The sequence below is a fragment of the Pinus tabuliformis genome, chromosome 9 (assembly GCF_031772625.1).
Source record: "Pinus tabuliformis cultivar Carrire ecotype Pingquan chromosome 9, CPIR1, whole genome shotgun sequence".
Classification (NCBI taxonomy): Eukaryota; Viridiplantae; Streptophyta; class Pinopsida; order Pinales; family Pinaceae; genus Pinus; species Pinus tabuliformis.
Window position 1 is genome coordinate 963,342,451 of NC_142307.1, and position 19,300 is coordinate 963,361,750.

A 19,300-nucleotide genomic window follows, 5' to 3' on the forward strand; every position below is an offset into this window, starting at 1 on the left:
TCTTCTTTGCAACACATGCTCACTCAACCTCTTCTTAGTAGCCCTCACACAAATATTTCTTCTCTTGGCCCTCTTCTTTAGCAAATGCAACTTTTCCTCCCCTTAGCAGTGCACTCACTCATAGAACTCTCCAAACAACTCACTCAATTATGCTGCATTTCCCCACATTGCTCAACTACAATCTTGGATTTTGTTTCATTGCAACACAATGCTCGATGTTTTATTTGTCAGCCATCATTTTTCATTCATGCTACCCGAATGTACTCCTGCACTTGACACTCCTTCCTGTTGTTGCGTCTGATACATAGGAACTGCAACTTCATTAACCACTAAGAATGGGATTTGTTCTATCACCTATTATTGTTGCATTAAACATGAGGATGGGTACCTGAGTGTTCCCATGCTGAGACATAAATCGTCAATCAACTTGCACGCTCCAACAAGGCTCTTGTTCTTTCTATGAACAAATCTCTTGTCCGTGAGGCTTCGATCTTCTTTCAATTCCTCGTAGCACACGAGCAAGATCAGGGATGGCTTGTCTTAGCTCATGACATCCTCCATTATTTCACCTTGTGCAACTGTGGTCCCGTCTGTTCTTCGAGTTAAGAGTTTTTGTAGTTTCGATTGTTCTAGTGACTAACTCTTTTGTGCACATTTACTTGGCTATCATGGGGTTCTGCTAATCCAACCATGGCTATGGAAAAATATGACATACCTATCAAATCTCAATAACTTCTCTCCAAAGATGCCAACTCATCCATGTCTACATACCCAACTTATGGTGAATAGCCTAGTTGGCATATGTTCAAAATATGACACATAATGCCCACGAGTTGTCAACTCATAAATAAGCTCTTCTACACCCAACCATCTTTTCAATTGAATTATTCATAATTTGTAGTATAGATTAGGGATGACTTGTTTCATTGAGTCAGGCCCAGTACAAATCATGGTCCTTGCTGCCTTGTGGCTCTATTCTCTGCAGTCGCCATTAATACTGGAAATAGCTATGGTGCTCTGTCATAGTTAGTGAACTCACCAATAACACATGAAATCCATGCAAAACTAACACTTGGGTATGCCTTTCACCGTTGGCCAGTAGGTCGAAAGGTCGTGGGTCGAACCACTGCACTTCTTATGCATGTGTTTGCCTCTAGATTCACAACTAGTCCTAGAGGCCGAATAATTCTTTAACATTGAAAAACAAAACACCACAAACCTGACTCCTAGGCACACATTTCAATGTTGGTTGGGGATTTGTGAGTCGGTCCACTCTGTTTGCTTGCGCACCTACATTTTCCTTAACCCCGAATTTCTTCTAGGCTTGACTAAAGCCCTTTTCTACTACTCTGGGCCCATTTGATTGATTCAATCAAATACATGGGAAAAGAGTTATAAAACTACCCCTTGGCTCAAACTTCAAGGCTTTACCACATCATCAGTTTATGTCATGTTGACATCATTTGGGCCACGTGGCACCTTCTATATGGTGACACGTGTCCCATAAATTTGGCCCATTATGCCACCCAAAAAATACGAATCTTCCTACCACGTGACTTTTGTACTGCCACACCATGTTGACTTCATTTTCTATGTTGCTTCCAACTCATCATAGAGGCAATCACATTTTTCTAATTGTTTACTTGCATTGAGTCCCACATTGGTCAGGAGGTCGGGAGTCGGGACTTTGTTCTCCTATTGAACTTGTTGCAATGCTCGACCTCTGACTTAGATATGGTCCCACACAGGTTTGGGGTCAAGGGGGTCGGGTTGTTCTCCTACCAACTTTGCTACGTGGTCCCAACCTTCGAATAGGCCTGACTTTCGACTAGGTTCGAACTTGGCTCAAAATTTGCCTAAGTACTAAGGAATGAAATTTTCTATCTGCAAATTTCAATTTCCTATAACTCCTAATCCAGAAGGTCTTTTCCGAACTTCAACATACCAATAGAAATCTCTTTCAGAGCATTATCTGATTAATTTCCAGATACATCTAAGCTAGTATCCTGAGGCAGAATCTCCTCCAATCTTGATACTAATAACCACCATAGTCATCTTTTTATGTCTTCTTCATTAAGCCTTCTATTATGATGATTCTCTATAGAACACTGTAGAAACCATGGGAGTACCCCTGGGCTTATGCCAACATCTTCTTCCACCAACCTCAATGCTACTTTGATTGACATTAATGCCAACACACTTGCTGCCACCATCGAGACAATGCCAATTGTCCAACATTTTCTTATTGTGATCTATGAGCACTTGTACTAGTTATTATGGCGATCTTATGGTGGATTTTCCACAGTTTCTATTCTGGTTATATGATGTATTCTATTTCTGTCGAATGGTCCTTTTTTCCATCCATGATACAACAATGAAGAGGTGTGGTCTAGGTCATTCAAAGGGAAATCAAAAGAGAGGGGCATCATATCAAATGACCATTTCAGAGAAGGCTCAACATATCGGGGGCCGATATCATATGGGAGACCCGAAATTTTGGGAGCCAAAATTGAGAGAAGGGCCAAAATGAAAAGGAAGAGCCGAAATGAAAAGGAAAGTGCCAAAATTTGGGAGGTGACCACATCAGAAACTGATATTGGAAGAATGCAAGGAAGTTATATCAGGGCCCAATATCGGAAGGTTAAACATCGGAGGAAAGAGATTTCATAATCCTCTATTTAAAATGTTTTCTAAAAATTTCCGTTTCAATGGAGGGGATTCGATGTTGTTAGAACTTGGTCATGAGGACTCAAGGGACCAGGGGCATAGAAAAGGCAGAGCACCTAGGTGTTATGTAGAATATCGGAGGTCCAAAATTTCAGACCCCTATTGTAATTAGGTTTTTGAAAAGACTCCAATGAAGGGGCTTCGATGTTATGTGGCACTGGGTCATGAGAATTCAAAAAGCCAAGGGTCAAAGAACAAAGGGAGTTAGGCCCTCAACAAGAGCCCAAAGGCTTAAGAACCCAAGCGCCCAAACCACTAGTCACGACATCGGTCCTATGGGGGAATTGAGATAAGAGGGCTAAAAGAGTAAATTATCATGGGTACGCCTTTTCATTTAAAGTTTGAGCATGTTTAAGGGTGGATCGTCATCTATCTCTACCTAAACAGCCCTTGAAAGCATTTCGGGGGGCGGTAACCTTTGTGGGCAATAGACAAGCGCTACCCCATAGTGTTGAAAAATCAAAAGGGTGGCTCCATTGATCCGACGTCCCAGATTGATTCTTGGGCTTAGCCATTGGATCGAACCTCCTGTTCCTTTACCCACTGGAGGATGGTGGGGGCCATACACCACGATTATTAGTCTGTCAGTGCCCGTATCAAGCGAGCGATGAATTTAAAAGGTAAACGATAACCTATCCACCCCTATTCTTGTCCACCTGTCATATGTCACCACCTAATCCCCTTTTGCCACGTGTCCCATCGTGACGTCATCCCATGTCAGACAACCGTTGACCCCTCTTTGCCTATAAAAACCCTTCCCACTCCAATTTTTTAAATCTTTGTCTCGCTTTCCCAGTACAAGCTCCTCTAGCCATTCTTCTGCTCTCTAACATTATTCTGTTACTCAAGTGGTCCTTGAATCCCCTCTATCATCATTTTTAGTTGTCGCTAGGAATATTAGGTAACTGATTTGTCCCCTCCACCTGCAAATTATTTGAATACTCATTAAAATATGAAGAAGGCGGTCCCCAAGACCCCTAAAACCTGGGTAGCCAAATCCTCATCTAATGTTGAACCTCTCATGGACACTGAGGCTCAAATTTCAGACCCTCTTTGTTCTTTCCACTTGTCGCATCTCCGGTTCAACTTGTATGGTCACCATGTCCAAGAAGAGGACCCATTTTGTGTAGTTGAATCGGGGTTGTACTATCATATCACCTCTTTTGTACATAACTTCCCCAAGTTCCTGTCTTGGTTAAATGAAACTTATATAGAGGAGAATAATTGTTTTGTTTCCCCCACTAGAGCCAAAATCCTAGAGGTGACCCCAGAGCTAATCCAAAAGGCTCCAATTTACCCAAGCTCCCCTGAACCCCAACATTTCATAGAAACCACCCTGGTTTACAACTATACTACCCTCCCAGCAATTGAACAATAATATTTTTTGCAAATGGTGTTAGCCCCTAGCTTACAGTCCTTGCCCATTGCTAATAGTTTCCTAGTAACTATATTTTCTAAGTCTATACATCCTATCTTGTTTGTGATTGCTCACCTGTTTGGAGATGACAATGCCAATATGGCCAAAAAATCATGCTTAGGGTTTCTCAGGGAGATGATGTAGCCAGGTCATCTATTTGACATACCTACTTACTTGGTTGAGCCCATAAAATTCTAGTTATGCAATTTTTGCACCACTTCATACTTCAAGTACTATTCTCTGTTGTTTTACCTATTTTTGTACACCCATGTGGAGGAGTTTGAATCCTTGGGAATTAATCTGGTGGCCCCAGGCAAACATAGGAAGTCTGTTTTTGACAAGGACACTGTTCTTAGGAGGAAACCAGAGAATGATGGTTATTCACAGTTCATTTCCTCCTACATCACCATTTACAATAAAATTATTTATAATGTGTCCCCTCTAATAATTCTCCCTCAGCAGAAAGCAATCCTTCAACTGAGCAAGGACACCAGGGTGGGAGTTTGGTACCTGTTTGAGGATTACACAGAGATTCAGGTCTATAGTGTGAGATTCCTCCATACCACTTTCCTATGTTCATACCTATGAGGATATTCACCCTCGAGTTCATTAGAGAAAGGCCTAATGTGGGTTAGGTCAATTTTGTCCTTGCCAAGAAGGGATATATTTTCAAGTTGGGAAAACATATAGGGCCTTTTATTGTTAACTCTAAACATACCTTCTTTATAGCTGAGGAATTGCTAAAACAAATGAATTTTGACTTGGGATATGTTTGGGATTATAATCCTCATGGGGTCATTACAAAGAAAAGGGAAAGAAGAGGTTTAGCAGTTGAGACACAAACTGAAGATGCCAGCCAGCAAGCATGTGCAGTCTAAGGAACTTGCACAGGTGAAGGAGAAAGCAATCCTAGTAAAAGGAGCTGATAGACAAAAATAATGAGGTGGTGGATGTTAAGAAGCAGATGGTTGAACTTCAACTAAGAATAGACACTCATGCCTGATAACCCTCAAAATCCCACAGAACAACTCAAAAGGACCCTAACCAAGCTCCAGCTCTTAGAAGGAGAGCTCAAGAAGGTGCAAAAGAATTTAGACACATCCCAATGAGCCCTGTCACAAAAATAAAATCAGCTTGAGATATCCAAGACTAATGCATATCTGATCAGAAAAAACCTTTAGGCAACCAACTAGGAGATTGTTAAGCTCAAAGGCCTTCTGAAAGGAAATATATTTCTCGTGAAAGCTAATAAACTAGTATGGGATGAAATTATAGATGAGATGAAAAACAATTGGGTGTACGTAACTCTAATGGATGAACAAAATATTGCAATCAAGGACTACGAGTTATTCATCCTAACCGCCAAGGAAGAGGGTGAAAAGAACTCCCAGATTTCCAATAAGTTCATTCAGATTGTAAATTAAAGACCATTCAATGAGTTGAGGCCCATAGATGTGGTGGATAGAGTATTTTCTATCATGGAGATCTCCAAAGTAGCCTAGAAAGAAGAGGCCAGAGCAAAAGCTGAAGAATTGCTAGACATATTGCTGAAGGATGTGGTTGCCTTAAATGTTGAGTTTGATGAGAGAGTCAGAGCAGGGTTTCCTATATTGTGGGATCTTGTGGGAATGTTGGTCCCATGGGCACAATACAATCAAATGTTAGTGGAGGCCAATAACAAGTTGAATTCCTCCCATGAGAAGACTACCACCCTTAAAGGTAAAACAATGGTTAATTATATCATAAATGAATTTTAGCTGTTAGGATCGGTGAAGACCCTGTTCTGCCCTTGGTTGAACTATACAGGGCTCACAAATCACAAGGTTTCATATCAGTGATTCTTTCATGCTCCTCTACCAGCTCCGACACTGTGGAAAAGGTGTGAAGAATTCGTCAATCCTCCTGTGCTCTAGATCATTGACCCAACGACATTGTCTCCAGAACCTGCCTATCATAGTTAAATATATTGTTGATTCTGTCAAATCATGAAATTTTTATATTTTCTGTTTCATGTAAATATTATGTTTTCCAAGACTCAATACTAGTTAGTTAGGATCTGACTAGTACATTTGTGCCATTAAAGCATGCTGATATTTTGTTATGATGATTCACTGCCAAATCAAGAAAGAATATTTTGTAAAGGGTTCTCCCTCTAAGGCCCTACAAAAATAGTTTTATGATACAAAACCAAGGGTTTGGAATTTTGGTTTTCCAAGAGAGAATCTCTGCAAATTGTCAATGAAATGCACGTTCTATGGAAGATTAATGAATTTTTTTGGGTGATTTTGACTCATATGAATGTGTAGTATGTATTATTTCTTGTGTTTGTTCCATATGTTCTCACTCTTCTTCTTAGATTACATGTAATAGTAGCTGTTGGATATGTTTTCATGGATTTAATGATTCATCGAGGTATAATGTTGATTAAAGATGCCTATAAATGATGTGAATGGTTATCCTTAAAAATGCGCTCCATGTATCTTAGCACTTCATTTAATTTTTTTTCTCATCCACTTCATGCTGAACTTCGATGCAATGGATTCTTATTTTAAGCCCTGTGTATTGTTTTTCTTTCCTCCTCAATTCTTCTATCTGATATACTACAAATGACTGTTAAAAATACTTGTTCATGTAATGTTGGCCACTAGAGTCAAATATTAATGCACATGTGAGTAATATTTTGCATTCGACTTTGTATTTCTCCTCTTAAGGAAGGTTATGAATCAATTTCATCTCAAATATGTTAAATACCGAGGGTAATAAAAAATATCAGTAGATCCTTAAATCACTCATCAAGGTGTCCTAGGCACTCGTCTCTCTTCAACCGAGAGGCTGCCTCTAGGAGCTACAACACTATATATGGATCTTCACATGTTTCTATCAATTATTGAATGGTTGATGAATGTGTGGGCTAACAAGTGTTATTAAAACTAGCCATCGAGGGCTTGGAGCCTTCGTGGTGATTCTTAGATGAAAATTAGAAGTTTATGACTAGATATGCAATCATGAACTGTAGCTCACAATTTTACCATATTCTTGAAATTTCTAATGTGGATTAGGCATGTCTAGGTCAAGTTCTTGCTTGAGTTTGAATGGATATCATTATCACCATCTCTTTTATGATTCTAGAAAGTTGCAAGGAGTTTCGGGAAGTGGTCTAGAGCCTAGCCTAGAAAGGTAGCTCAGATCTCGGGACCATTGGCACTGTACGGGAGGATTTTGGTCATAATTGCATGGAATCCTTGTTGTGTGATCGGCTGGGGTTTCATAACCACACTCTTGCCTTGTTGTGCGTGTGGTTTGGGTGTTAGGTAAGTGAACAAGGGTTCTAGGTCAGGCACTAATCACTTGAGATGGTTGTTAAACTCCTGAGTGATTTATAGTCCCTGTAGGATGTCAGTAAGTTTTCAGCTTGTAGGCCTCACTTCCTTAACTAGAACTTGAAGGTCAGGTCATGTCATAGTGACACTCGTCTCATGTTTTCCATGGAGAGCTTATGAATTTAGGTAAATGTGGGAGGGGTAGTTACAGGGTGGTATTAGAGTGGGTTGTATTCTCTTAAGATGATATTTGATACCACATGGTGGTATCAGAGCGAGGTTGTAGCATTGGACCTCAGGGTAGATGATGTTGTTATGCTTGCATGCTAGTTATATGCATGATGAGATAGCCTCCTGTGAGATGCATTGATGTATGATTTCGATTATGTATATGTTTGGTTTATCTAACATGGTATGTTTGCAGGAAGAAGAAGGTTATAGAAGACAAGAATAATGGTGAACTATAGTTCACATGAATCTCCTCATCGATTATTTGAGCAACAAGGAGATGAGTATCCTCCTGATTTAGCAGATACACTGAGAAGTTTGAAGGAAAAAAATCAAAAGTTGCAAGGCAGATAATAACAGGCTAATTGAGTCTCAAGAAGGACTTGCAAGAGATCAGGAATATCAAGCATAGGTCAATGTAGTGATTCTTCATAGCTTATAAGATTTGTAGAAGTAGGGACAACTGAGGATCATTTATGGACATGAGGAAAGGACAAATGGGGCATATGGCAGCAAGTCTTGATCAAGATATAGGTTGGATAGGGATGACACAGTGAAAGGCGACAGATGGTTGGATACACTTGATAGGAGAGGTAGTGATTATGGGTTTTATTCTAGTTCTGGTTTAGAGAGACATCACAGTCATCACTGCCATCATCCTTATAGGAGGAGTGAGGAGCATTACTTTCCATATGTGTTCAAGAAAGCCAAGCCTCCTACTTTTGATGGGCATGTGAAGAAAGAATATGCAAAAGCATGGATTCTTGGGATGAAGAAGTTCTTAAAATTGCATGATTATACAAAGAACATGAAAGCTAGGATAACTATTTTCTGTCTGAAGGGAAGATAAGACATTTGGTGGGAATATGTGAAGTGTGTAAGAGGAATCAAGACAAAGGAGTTAATTTCGCATGATTTTAAAAGACTCTTTCAAAAGAAGCACTTATCTGAGAGGTATTATCAAGGAAATGCCAAGGAGTTCTATGAGATGAAGATGGGATCTACGAAAAATGGAGAGTATATGACTAAGTTTCTGGAGCTATTAAGGTATGTGCCATATATTAACAATGAGAAGACAAAAGTCCACAGGTTCATTAGTGGACTGCCATTAGAATTTAGGGATCAAATTGAGTATGATGAGCCTGCATCATTAGAGGAAGTCATCGGGAAATTGAAGCGTTGTTATGAGCATTCTAAGCATAAGTATGAGCCTAAGTGGGATTGGAAAGGTAATTAGAAGACTAATTGAAAGTGGGTTAAGAAGCGAGGAATACCTCATGATGCATGTGGTAAGGAGAATGTGGCATCTTATAATAAGTTCAATGCACTTGACATATGACATGGATTTTAGTCTAAGGAGCAGGAAAATGGTGATGGAAGGAAGTCTTTGTAGTGTTAGACTTGTGGTAGACAGCATCACATGAGAGATTTTCCATACTATCAGGGTGGTGGACCTCAAATTTATAGTGCTAAGGAAGCACAGGTAGTTGGGGATGTTATTCAGAGTATTCCTTGGATCTATGTAGAACTTGATAATAGGTAGACGGACCATTAGGCATCCATTCTTGAGATGGAAGGTAAGATTTTTGATTGAATTGTTTCCATTTTGATTGATCCTAGATCTAATTATAGTTATTTTAATCCTAACTTGGTTGATAAGTGTGGCTTGAATAAAGAAGTGCATGCAGAGTCTTGGTTGGTGCAGTTGGTTATAGGGACAAAGAAAAGAGTTTCATCATTGGGTGAGAGCTTGTGCATTTGAGCTGAATGGTATGTCTACATCAACACACCTAAATGTGCTTCCTTTGGGATCATATAATATGATTTTGGGCATGGACTAGTTGTTTATTCACAAGACTAAGGTAGATTGTTATGATAAGGACAATACTGAGGGGGGTGAACTAGTATTGTAGGAATTTTAACCACTTGAAAAACTTTCTTTTACTTGTGTTAGAACACTAGGACACCATAGAGTGCTTTCACAATTAGTTTAAATAATCATGAAAATATATAATCTTAGTAATAAAAATGGAACACACAAAGAATAAATAAATTTTCATTTTTTTTTTTTTTTTTTTTTTTAAATTCATTCATAGGGAAAGCTAAAACTTGTTGTTACAATTCTCTAGATACAACCAATAGGAAGCTACAACTCCCTGGTTTTTAGCTACAACTGAATGGAGCTACAACCCCTAATTTTTACTAGCAGCCACTAGAATGAGCACCAACCCTTGATTTTGCAAGCTACAACTTGCTTGACACTCACTGGTTCATTTTTCATCCATTTTCACACTAGAAACAATGAATGCCTTCTTTGATTTCAAAGTAAAAACGATTCCATCAATCACCAACACCTTCAGTAATATTTGATCACTGAGAAAACACTAGCAACTTCACCACAACTCGCCCAAAAAACTCACATCGCTTCTTTGTTCATCTCTCTCAACCAGTTTTCTCAAGCTTTCTTATAAAGAATTTGACTTGATATTTTTGGCCTTTTTGCTTTTCTTGTATTGTTGCATGAATCCTTTTTTTCCCATTCCTAGTTCATTTTAGTCCTCTGACTATGTTCACCATGTTCTCTGACCCTTATCATCCTTTTCTTCCACTTAAACTAAGTTATTTCACCGATTTTATCTTATCTAGTCTTTTATAGGTTTTAGCAAAAGTTTTTCTATTTTTGTTTGTTGTTAACTTTGGCTTAATTGCCAAAAGCACTGCCAAACTTATAGTTCTACCAGATTTAGCATTTAACACCTTTTCTCAGGCCATTTACTTGTTTTTCTGCCATAGGACTAGGTCTCTGTGACCACTGTCTAGGCCTTTAGGGGCTAGGCCGCTTTTACATGTCGGGGGCCAAATTTCTTTGTTTTATGCTCCGTGCCCTTGGTCTTGTTTCTATAGGAAACAACCACAGGTCAGGGATTAGTTCATAGCCCCTCTATTCCGATGCTTTTTAAACTTGTGCTTCTTTATATATCCACCGGGTTCTATTTTTTGGGTCAACGTGTCCTGTGGGGATCATCCACCTGCTCTTTGATTGGTTGTTATTGTCCTCCATGTCCCGATGCCTCTTATCTCTCGATGCTTTTGCTTTGTGTACTTTAAAAATCCTTTGAGCTAGACCTTGTGGGCTTAGTTATCTTGCGGCGTCCTCTCAGCCTTCATTTAATTGGATGCCACCTACCAACCTATTAATTTCGATGTGTCTTGGTTCCCTCTTGACCAAAACTTCCTCTCTATGCACTCTTAACAACCTATCGTGCTCCAACCAGCAGGATGATGTCATTTTGACGTCATCTGTGCTACATGTCAGCCTATGATTGGTGACATGTGTAACTCAAAAATAGGCCCTTTGGATGACCAAAAAATCCAAATATGCATGCCTTGTGTCCACCTCTGATTGGCCTATGCTGACATCATCACTTTTTCATCTGGACCAATTGTATGTTGCCACTTGTCCTCCTGTTAGAGGAGAGATAAAGGGTTCGTTAACCTTGTTTTTCCACCTAATTTCCTTTATAAAAATTTATATAAGTCTTGGCTCTTCTTTTGTTTCCACGTTGATTGGCTAATTAGTTTTTTTTCATGGTTTGTGCATCCCCCCTCTAGTTGTTTGTGGATTTTTTTGTTTTTGTTTTGGAGTGGGGGTGGAGGGGGTGCACAATGCATCACCACCATTGATCTCTGATTGGTAGTCTAGGAAAAACCGCCCTTTGCACAACCCCCACTGCCATTTAAAAGTAAGCCAATGGACCCACACTCAATACCTCCAATGCACCGGTGGGGACACGTGGCACCCAATCAATATTCAAACTTGTACACCTTTTAAATTTCGTCTTACATCATCCTAGTTATTCTATTAAGAAATCCTTAATTTTCTTCGGGGTACCTTTGGGCTAGACCTCCGTGGGGATGGTGTCATATGCTGGCGTCATCTTGCTCCATACATCCGAGCCATGGAATATTCTTTTGCATACATCAAGGACCATTACAATGTGATATAATTTAATGATATGACCATTTTCCTTTAAAGGAAGCAGACCAATTGGGGAATTTATGGAAAGCCTTTTCAAGATATAAAAACTTTGGCATATATATCAATCCAAAGAAGTCATTCTATGGGATTATGGAAGGAAAGTTGTTGGGCTCCATTGTTTCTTCCCAAGGAGTATAAATCAATATGGAAAGGGTTAAGGCTATAAACACCATTCCCTTTCGTAGGATGATCAAGATCTCTTCAGCTACAGGAATTAACCAAGACCTTTTACTTCTGTGATGTTAGCAGAATTGTATATGAAAGAGCATGAAAAGCCACATGTGTATACTATAAAGAAGATGAAACATAACGATGACCATCAAATCAAGAACAAAAAATCATTGATAACGGAGTTCACCCAGTGTGGGTTACGTCTTCGGGCCCTGGTGTCAAGAGTGAGGAGGTCGCTCCATTAATGCTGCAAATGATGATGATGTACATGGTATGTTCTTTGTCATTACAAGGATGAATACCCTCAACCAGAGTGGCATGTCTCTCCATGAGACATTATGAGAAACTCTCACTCATCTGAGAAAATTCCCTCAACAAGGGTGGCATGTCTCTTCACGAGACATTCTCCCTATAGGAACTCTCACTCAAATGGGTCTTCCTTCAGCATGACAAGCTAATAAAATATTACAAAATGTGGCATACAAGTATCCCTCAACATAATAGTAATTAGGGATCTCATCAACAAAAACATCATCTCAACAATCAAAAGAAAAACATGACATAAGTACATCATATACCTCCACTTTTGGGGATGGTTGAAAAATGCAAAACTCATCTGTTGAAATGGACTGCACCGTTGAACTTGTAGTGCGAAATCGTGTCAAATGACTATCAAATTTTCCTCTCTCTGATACCTCCAAATTCTGGACCCTCAAGAGTCATGAAGATCCCCCAAAGATCATTCCTGAATATGCCCAAAAAATCCACTGCTTAGATGGATATTCTGAGCACACCACTGTGCTCCCTGCGGAATTCTATGAAAAATGACTATAAAGTTGACAACATTCTTCCTTAGTAAAAAAATTAGCGTCCAAGGGAGTATTTAAGATTTTACAAGATTCTCCAAAGATCACTTGCTGCTAGACACCTACATTTCTATTGCTCAGATGGATATTCTGACTGCACGGTTGGACTCCTGGTGAAAAAACTTGCAAAAATGACTATCCACTTGTCAAATTATGTCATTGGCATCTCTGACCCTCTAAGAGAATCTTTTCTGCATCAAAGAATATTCCTACAAAAATGTCATCTTGAAAAACATGCCGGCATGGTTCCACTTTGCTCTGCAAATCATGGTTCCACTCAACGCTCCTCCGTTGGTTCGCTCCAATCCACTTCCACCCAGGTCACATGGAATGAATGGGTTTATAAGTGTTTGCATCGGCAAAGTAAATAATAAGCACCCTTGTGGGCCATTGGTGGAGGTTGGAATTAGTTTCTAACCATTTACCTGAGCAAATTATATGTTAGTTAATATTTTTTTTTGTTGTAACCATGCATTCAAACTTGGAGTGGTGATGGTTTTTATTAACACATAGAGTGTTATGTTCTTTACGTAAAATGGTAACAATTTATGGTTGCACGAAAAGCAGTCTCCAAAATGTTCGTTAACTCCATGTCTTCTAATATAACCATTCTTGAATAACACAACCTCATTTGACTATTTTGAATTTTATTATTCGTTGGTTTGCATAACCATTTTCCATATGTCATATATTAAGCCACAACTTTATTTAATATTCGTTGGTTTGCATATGGTTTAACCATTTTCAAAATTTCATACTTTGATTTTGATTTTGTTTATATGGTTAATTTAATTTTAATTTTTTTAATTTTTAATTTTTTTATGGTTTATTTTAATAAACACTTTATATTTATATTTAATATATTTGTTTTGTCTTTTATGCAGGGTTAGCAGGCTAATGATGGGGTGCCATATGTCAATGGTTTGGTGGGTTGCCATGAACATGGTGGGTTCCAACTTTTGACTGGGATGCCATGTGGCACACTGTGGACCCCACTTTTTCCTTGTCTTATCAAATTTTAAAGAGCCATAAATTGGTCATACAACCTCGTATTTGAGTGTCGTCTATGCCATTGGAATCATAATGGAATAGACGACACTCAAATACGAGGTTGTATCATAGGCACTTTGATTTTCAAGCCTTTCTGGAGCCACCTTCAACTTCTCAGCCTTTTCTGAAGCCACCTGGATCATAGGCACAAAAAGACCATCCAATAATTTTGTGGTAAAAGAAACATCTTTAGGAGGGTGATTCCAGCCTTTGTTGAGCTCCCCAATCACATGGCAATTATTTTCAAGAACGACATGAGAAAGGCTCGTTACCTCTCGCTAAGGCGGGGAAGCCTAGCAATTTATAGATGCAACAAGTCTATTGATGTAACAACGCTGTTGAAAATTCCAAGTAAATAAAATCTAATAAAGGAAAAATAATAACCATAGTTATGGGACACTATTCCAAGTTGAATGTTGGGAAAAACATCCTAGTGTGGATGTTCATTTGGTTTATTATGGCTAAGGAAATTGTCGAAGGCCATTGCAAAGGCTTTGGAAAGGCATGAGGCATTAATTGGCATTTTATTCATAAAAATGATGGAAATTAGGAGAAAAGGAAGGTGAAAGGTCATAGGTTGCATGTGAGGAGGAAATTTAAGGAAAATAATGGAAAATTGAAGCAAATAGAGGCCTCATTAATAAAAAGGCTTCTGAGGATCAGTTTGTAACCTTTTGTTAGTTCAATTTTGGAGCACTCTCTCTATTCTCTCTCTCACAGTCTTGGACACTTCGATTTTTCTTGGAGAACTTCAACTTTGGACCAAGAAAAGTAAATAAGGAAAATTGGAAGCAAAGATCAAGCAAGGAAGAGTAGGATCAAGCGACTACATCAGGATTCTTTGCAGGTATCAAGTTGCATGTATGGTTTCCTTGCTAGTTTTGGAATGCATAGTTATGCATGTGTGTTCTTGGTTATCTTGATGTCATGGGCATGGGTTTTTCTAGGTGTGAAAATGTTTTTCAACCTAGTCTTGCCACTTCTGGATAGCCATGGTGTGATGGGGTTCTCATGTTTTGGTTGAGTTGGATTGTCAGATGGATTCAAAACTGAGTGACGTGGTCTTTGAAAGAAAGAACACATGTCCTAGTGATCCCTAAATCAAACTATGGATTACGTTAAAGCCTTGAATTAGTAACCCTTGAACCTAACTGTGGGTTGCGGTAAAGCCAAATTTTGTGTTATCTTTGTGGGCCTAGGTGTTAGTTCCAGTCTTCGCAACTTGTCACTAGGGATCAAAATGGGTTCTTACTATGTCTAGTTTTCAGAGATGTTTTGCACCTAATCTTCAGTGAAAATCATATCCTAAGCATGTTCATCAGAAGCAACTCGAAAAAATCTTTCCAACGGTATATCATACTCCCAAAACCGGCTCCTGGATAAGAAGATATGATCGAAATGAATGATTGATTCTTGGTTATGCATGTTTTGAGGTCATTTGCTGCACACAGGGATACGTTTACTACAAAATCCATTTCTGAAGTAATGGACATGAATTTTACAAAAGTGAAAGAGGTTTTTGTCAATCACATACCAAATAACAAGAAACTCCTTCAGTTTACGCACAGTGTTACTATGTGGGAGATATGCAGTGATATTTGGAGCCTACATTAAAACAAAACAAATTGTATTTGTTTTACTATTTTAGTCATTGTAGTGTGGCACCATTTTATAATAGATCAAAAGTAATTTTGAGAAACCCAAGGAGGTTTTTGTCAACCATGAGCCATATAACAAAAACCTCTTTCAGTTTATTCACAGGTATCGTGAATTGGAATATTGGACTAGATCTTTACAACCTATGTTTACAGATTTAAATATTAAATAATGATTTCCTGTTTTAGAGATTATTTTGTGGCACAGATTATGAGCAACTGGAAACGAATTTCCAAAATTCGAGAGAGGTTTTTCTCAAACATGACCTTATATACAAAAAACATTTTCAGTTTTGTAACAGGTGTTATGGTTCAAAAGATACGAGTTCATCTTTGACCCCTATTTTCAGAAATTTGGTTCAAATTTAATGTAATTGTTTCTATCTTTAGGGAGATGGTTGAGCTCAACTCCCTTAGTACATGGATGAGCTAATTGCATATATTTTATGAATTTTAGAGTGTAAAGGGTTCTAATTTTTCAGCAAAGGAAAGTTGCTTTGGGCTGTGTAGAGCTCTTTCTGAATATTATTTTTAATGGAGTAGTTTATGCCCTTTAGATTTGGGATCCATCATTGTGTTTAATGTGCAACATGTTTTTCTTGTAAATTCATTTCCATGCTTTGTTTTTTCTGCTAATATTTTTACAGCATTCTCTAAGGGAAGTGTTAGGAATCCATCCATGCATGATGATCCTTTCACAATGATTATGTTTTTTAATGTAGTGGTTATCTTTTCAGAATCCATCCTCTATTAGATGCTCTGTTGAGTAATCTGGTGCTTCTCTTTCTCTTAAAGTTGCCACTGTAGATCCATCCCCTGATTGATGCCTGTAGGGCAGCAATATTTTTCCTCTTTTCTTCTCTCATTATATCTTTAATGTAGTTGAACATTGCACTTACTTTGCCCCAAGTTTGCTGGTAGAAACTAGCCTTGATTCCATAGCCCAATGGTCCCTTCTCTTGCTGTTTTCAACCCACAAATTTCAACCAAATCGTTCTTCATAGCTAGCCTAAGATTCACTTATTGCAGCCACATTTTGTTGGCAAAGAGAGAGCCCTCTCTGTTCTGGCAGGGCTAGATGCCAGATCGAAATCTTGGTCTGTGGTTACCTCGGGATTGCCTCTTCTCAGCCTTGAGGTTCATTCTGAGTGCCAACATATTGGCACTGTTGCTAGGGATGAGGTGACAAATCTTCTTTGGGAAAGATCATTCAAGTTGCAGATCTGGTTATTGATGGTGGACAATGATCAGACACATATGAAGGCTGAAACATTCACCTGGCGACTCCAACTCAATCCAGAGATTCCAATGCTCACTGATCCGTTCATGTACTAAAATAAGATGGTAGGGTATGTGGCAAACCCTGTGTTTTGTGAAGTTTTAAAAGAAGTTAGAGATCAATTAGTGGATATTGAAATAGATGAGGTATTTTTCATTACCGTGCTTCAATGTTTGAGATCTCTGAAGTTTCCTCTTAATGGTAAAACTAGTTTCTTTGAGTTAGTGGTTGAAAAATTTGAGAAGGAGATTGAGTATATAGATGTTCAAATTAAGTCATATGAATTTCGAGATCCCAAAAAGTTCTTGAAAACTCTCCCTCCTTCAAAACAAGAAACAATAGGGTTGCCCGTGGATGTTTGCATTGACAGTTTGTAGCTGGAAGCATATGTTGAGGAGTTAGGGCAGCATACATGGTCTGGTTTCTATGATCTTGTTGTTGCATATATGGAGTATCTTTTCAGTTTGAATGACAAACCAGATTGTCTTTTACACAACCAGACTCATTTTGTGCATGTATGGCTGCCAGCATTTCTAATTGTGTCCTGGTTCAAGCACTCCCTAGCATCATCGTTTCCATAGCTGCTTGATTAGTTGGTCTGGCATTACAAAATTACTTGATCTATCAATTTTTCATCAGAGTAGGGTAGATTTGTAAATAAAAAAAGCTACCCAAGGAAACATTTTAGTTTTTGGTATTTGTTTATGTACATATTGCAGTATGTATATGTTTTTGGATTGGTATGAGTTTTTTGGGTTTACAGCTATTTGTGACCGTATTGCCCAATGGATGAGGCACTTGGTCTACGGTGTTCTTGACACCTCCAAGGAGCTACCATCCCCAATAAGGCTAATGTTAGTTCCAGTCTTTGTAGCCTGTCACCAGGGATCAAAATGGGCTCTTACTATGTCTGGTTTTCAGAGATGTTTTGCACATGAGATTCAATGCAAATCATATAGTAAGTATGTCTATCAAAAGCAGCTTAGAAAAAAAATTCCAACAGTATATCACACTCCCGTAACCGGTTTCTGGATCAGAAGATATGATCAAAATGAATGATTGATTCTTGGTTATGCATGTTTTGAGGTCATTTGCTACACACAGGGACAAGTTTGCTACAAAATCAGTTTATGAAGTAATGGACATGAATTTTACAAAAGTGAAAGAGGTTTTTGTCAATCACATACCAAATAACAAAAAATTCCTTCAGTTTATGCACAGATGTTACTATGTTGGAGATATGCAGTGATATTTGAAGCCTACATTAAAACAAAACAAATTTTTCATTTGTTTTACTGTTTTAGTCATTGTAGTGCGGCACTATTTTACAATAGATGAAAGGTAATTTTGAGAAACCCAAGGAGGTTTTTGTCAACCACAAGCCGTATAGAAAAAACCTCTTTCAGTTTATTCACACGTGTCGTGAATTGGAATATTGGACTAGATCTTTTCAACCTATTTTTACAGATTTAAATATTTAATGATTTCCTGTTTTATAGATTATTTTGTGACATAGATTCCGAGAAACTGGAAACAAATTTCCAAAATTTGAGCAAGTTTTGTCTCAAAAATGACCTTATCTACAAAAACCTCTTTCAGTTTTGTAACAGGTGTTATGGTTCAAGAGATACGAGTTCATATTTGACCCCTATTTTCAGAAATTCGGTCCAAATTTAATGTAACTGTGTCTATCTTTAGGGAGATGGTTGAGCTGAACTCCCTTAGTACAAGGATGAGCTAATTGTATATATTTTATGAATTTTAGAGTGTAAAGGGTTCAAATTTTTCAGCAGAGGAAAGCTGATTTGGACTGTGTAAAGCTTTTTCTGAATATTATTTTTAATGGAGCAGTTTTTTTCCTTTAGATTTGGGATCCATCACGGTGTTTAATGTGCAACATGATTTTCTTGTAAATTCATTTCCATGTTTTGTTTTTTCTGCTAATTTCGTTACAACATTCTCTAAGGGAAGTGTTAGGAATCTATCCACGCATGATGCTCCTTTCACAATGATTATGTTGTTTAATGTAGTGGTTATCTTTTCAGAATCCATCCTCTATTAGATGCTCTGTTGAGTAATTCTGTGCTTCTATTTCTCCTAAAGTTTCCACTGTAGATCCATCCCCTGATTGATGCTTGCAGGGCAGTGGTCTTTTCCCTCTTTTCTTCTCTCATTATATCTTTAATCTAGCTGAACATTACGCTTACTTTTCCCCAACTTTGCCGGCAGAAACTAGCCTTGATTCCATAGCCCAATGGTCCCTTCTCTTGATGTTTTCAACCCACAAATTTCAACCAAATCGTTCTTCATAGCTAGCCTAAGATTCACTTATTGCAGCCACATTTTTTTGGCAAAGAGAGAGCCCTCTCTGGTCTGGCAGGGCTAGATTCCAGATCGAAAGCTTGGTCTGTGGTTACCTTGGGATTGCCTCTTCTCAACCTTAAGGTTCATTTTGAGTGCTAACACTAGGAATCCTCGACCGATGAATGGCAGGGTATATGGTAAATCCTAGAGGTGGGTGCCCTTGATCAGGACTAGGAATCCTTAG

General features: G+C 38.5%; 1 protein-coding gene across 1 annotated transcript in view; it reads right to left on the bottom strand.

Annotated features, from left to right (window-relative positions):
- LOC149151932 (putative proline transporter 2) overlaps positions 1–19,300 on the bottom strand; it is an 80,029-nt gene that overhangs the window by 31,214 nt on the left and 29,515 nt on the right. The window lies entirely within an intron of this gene.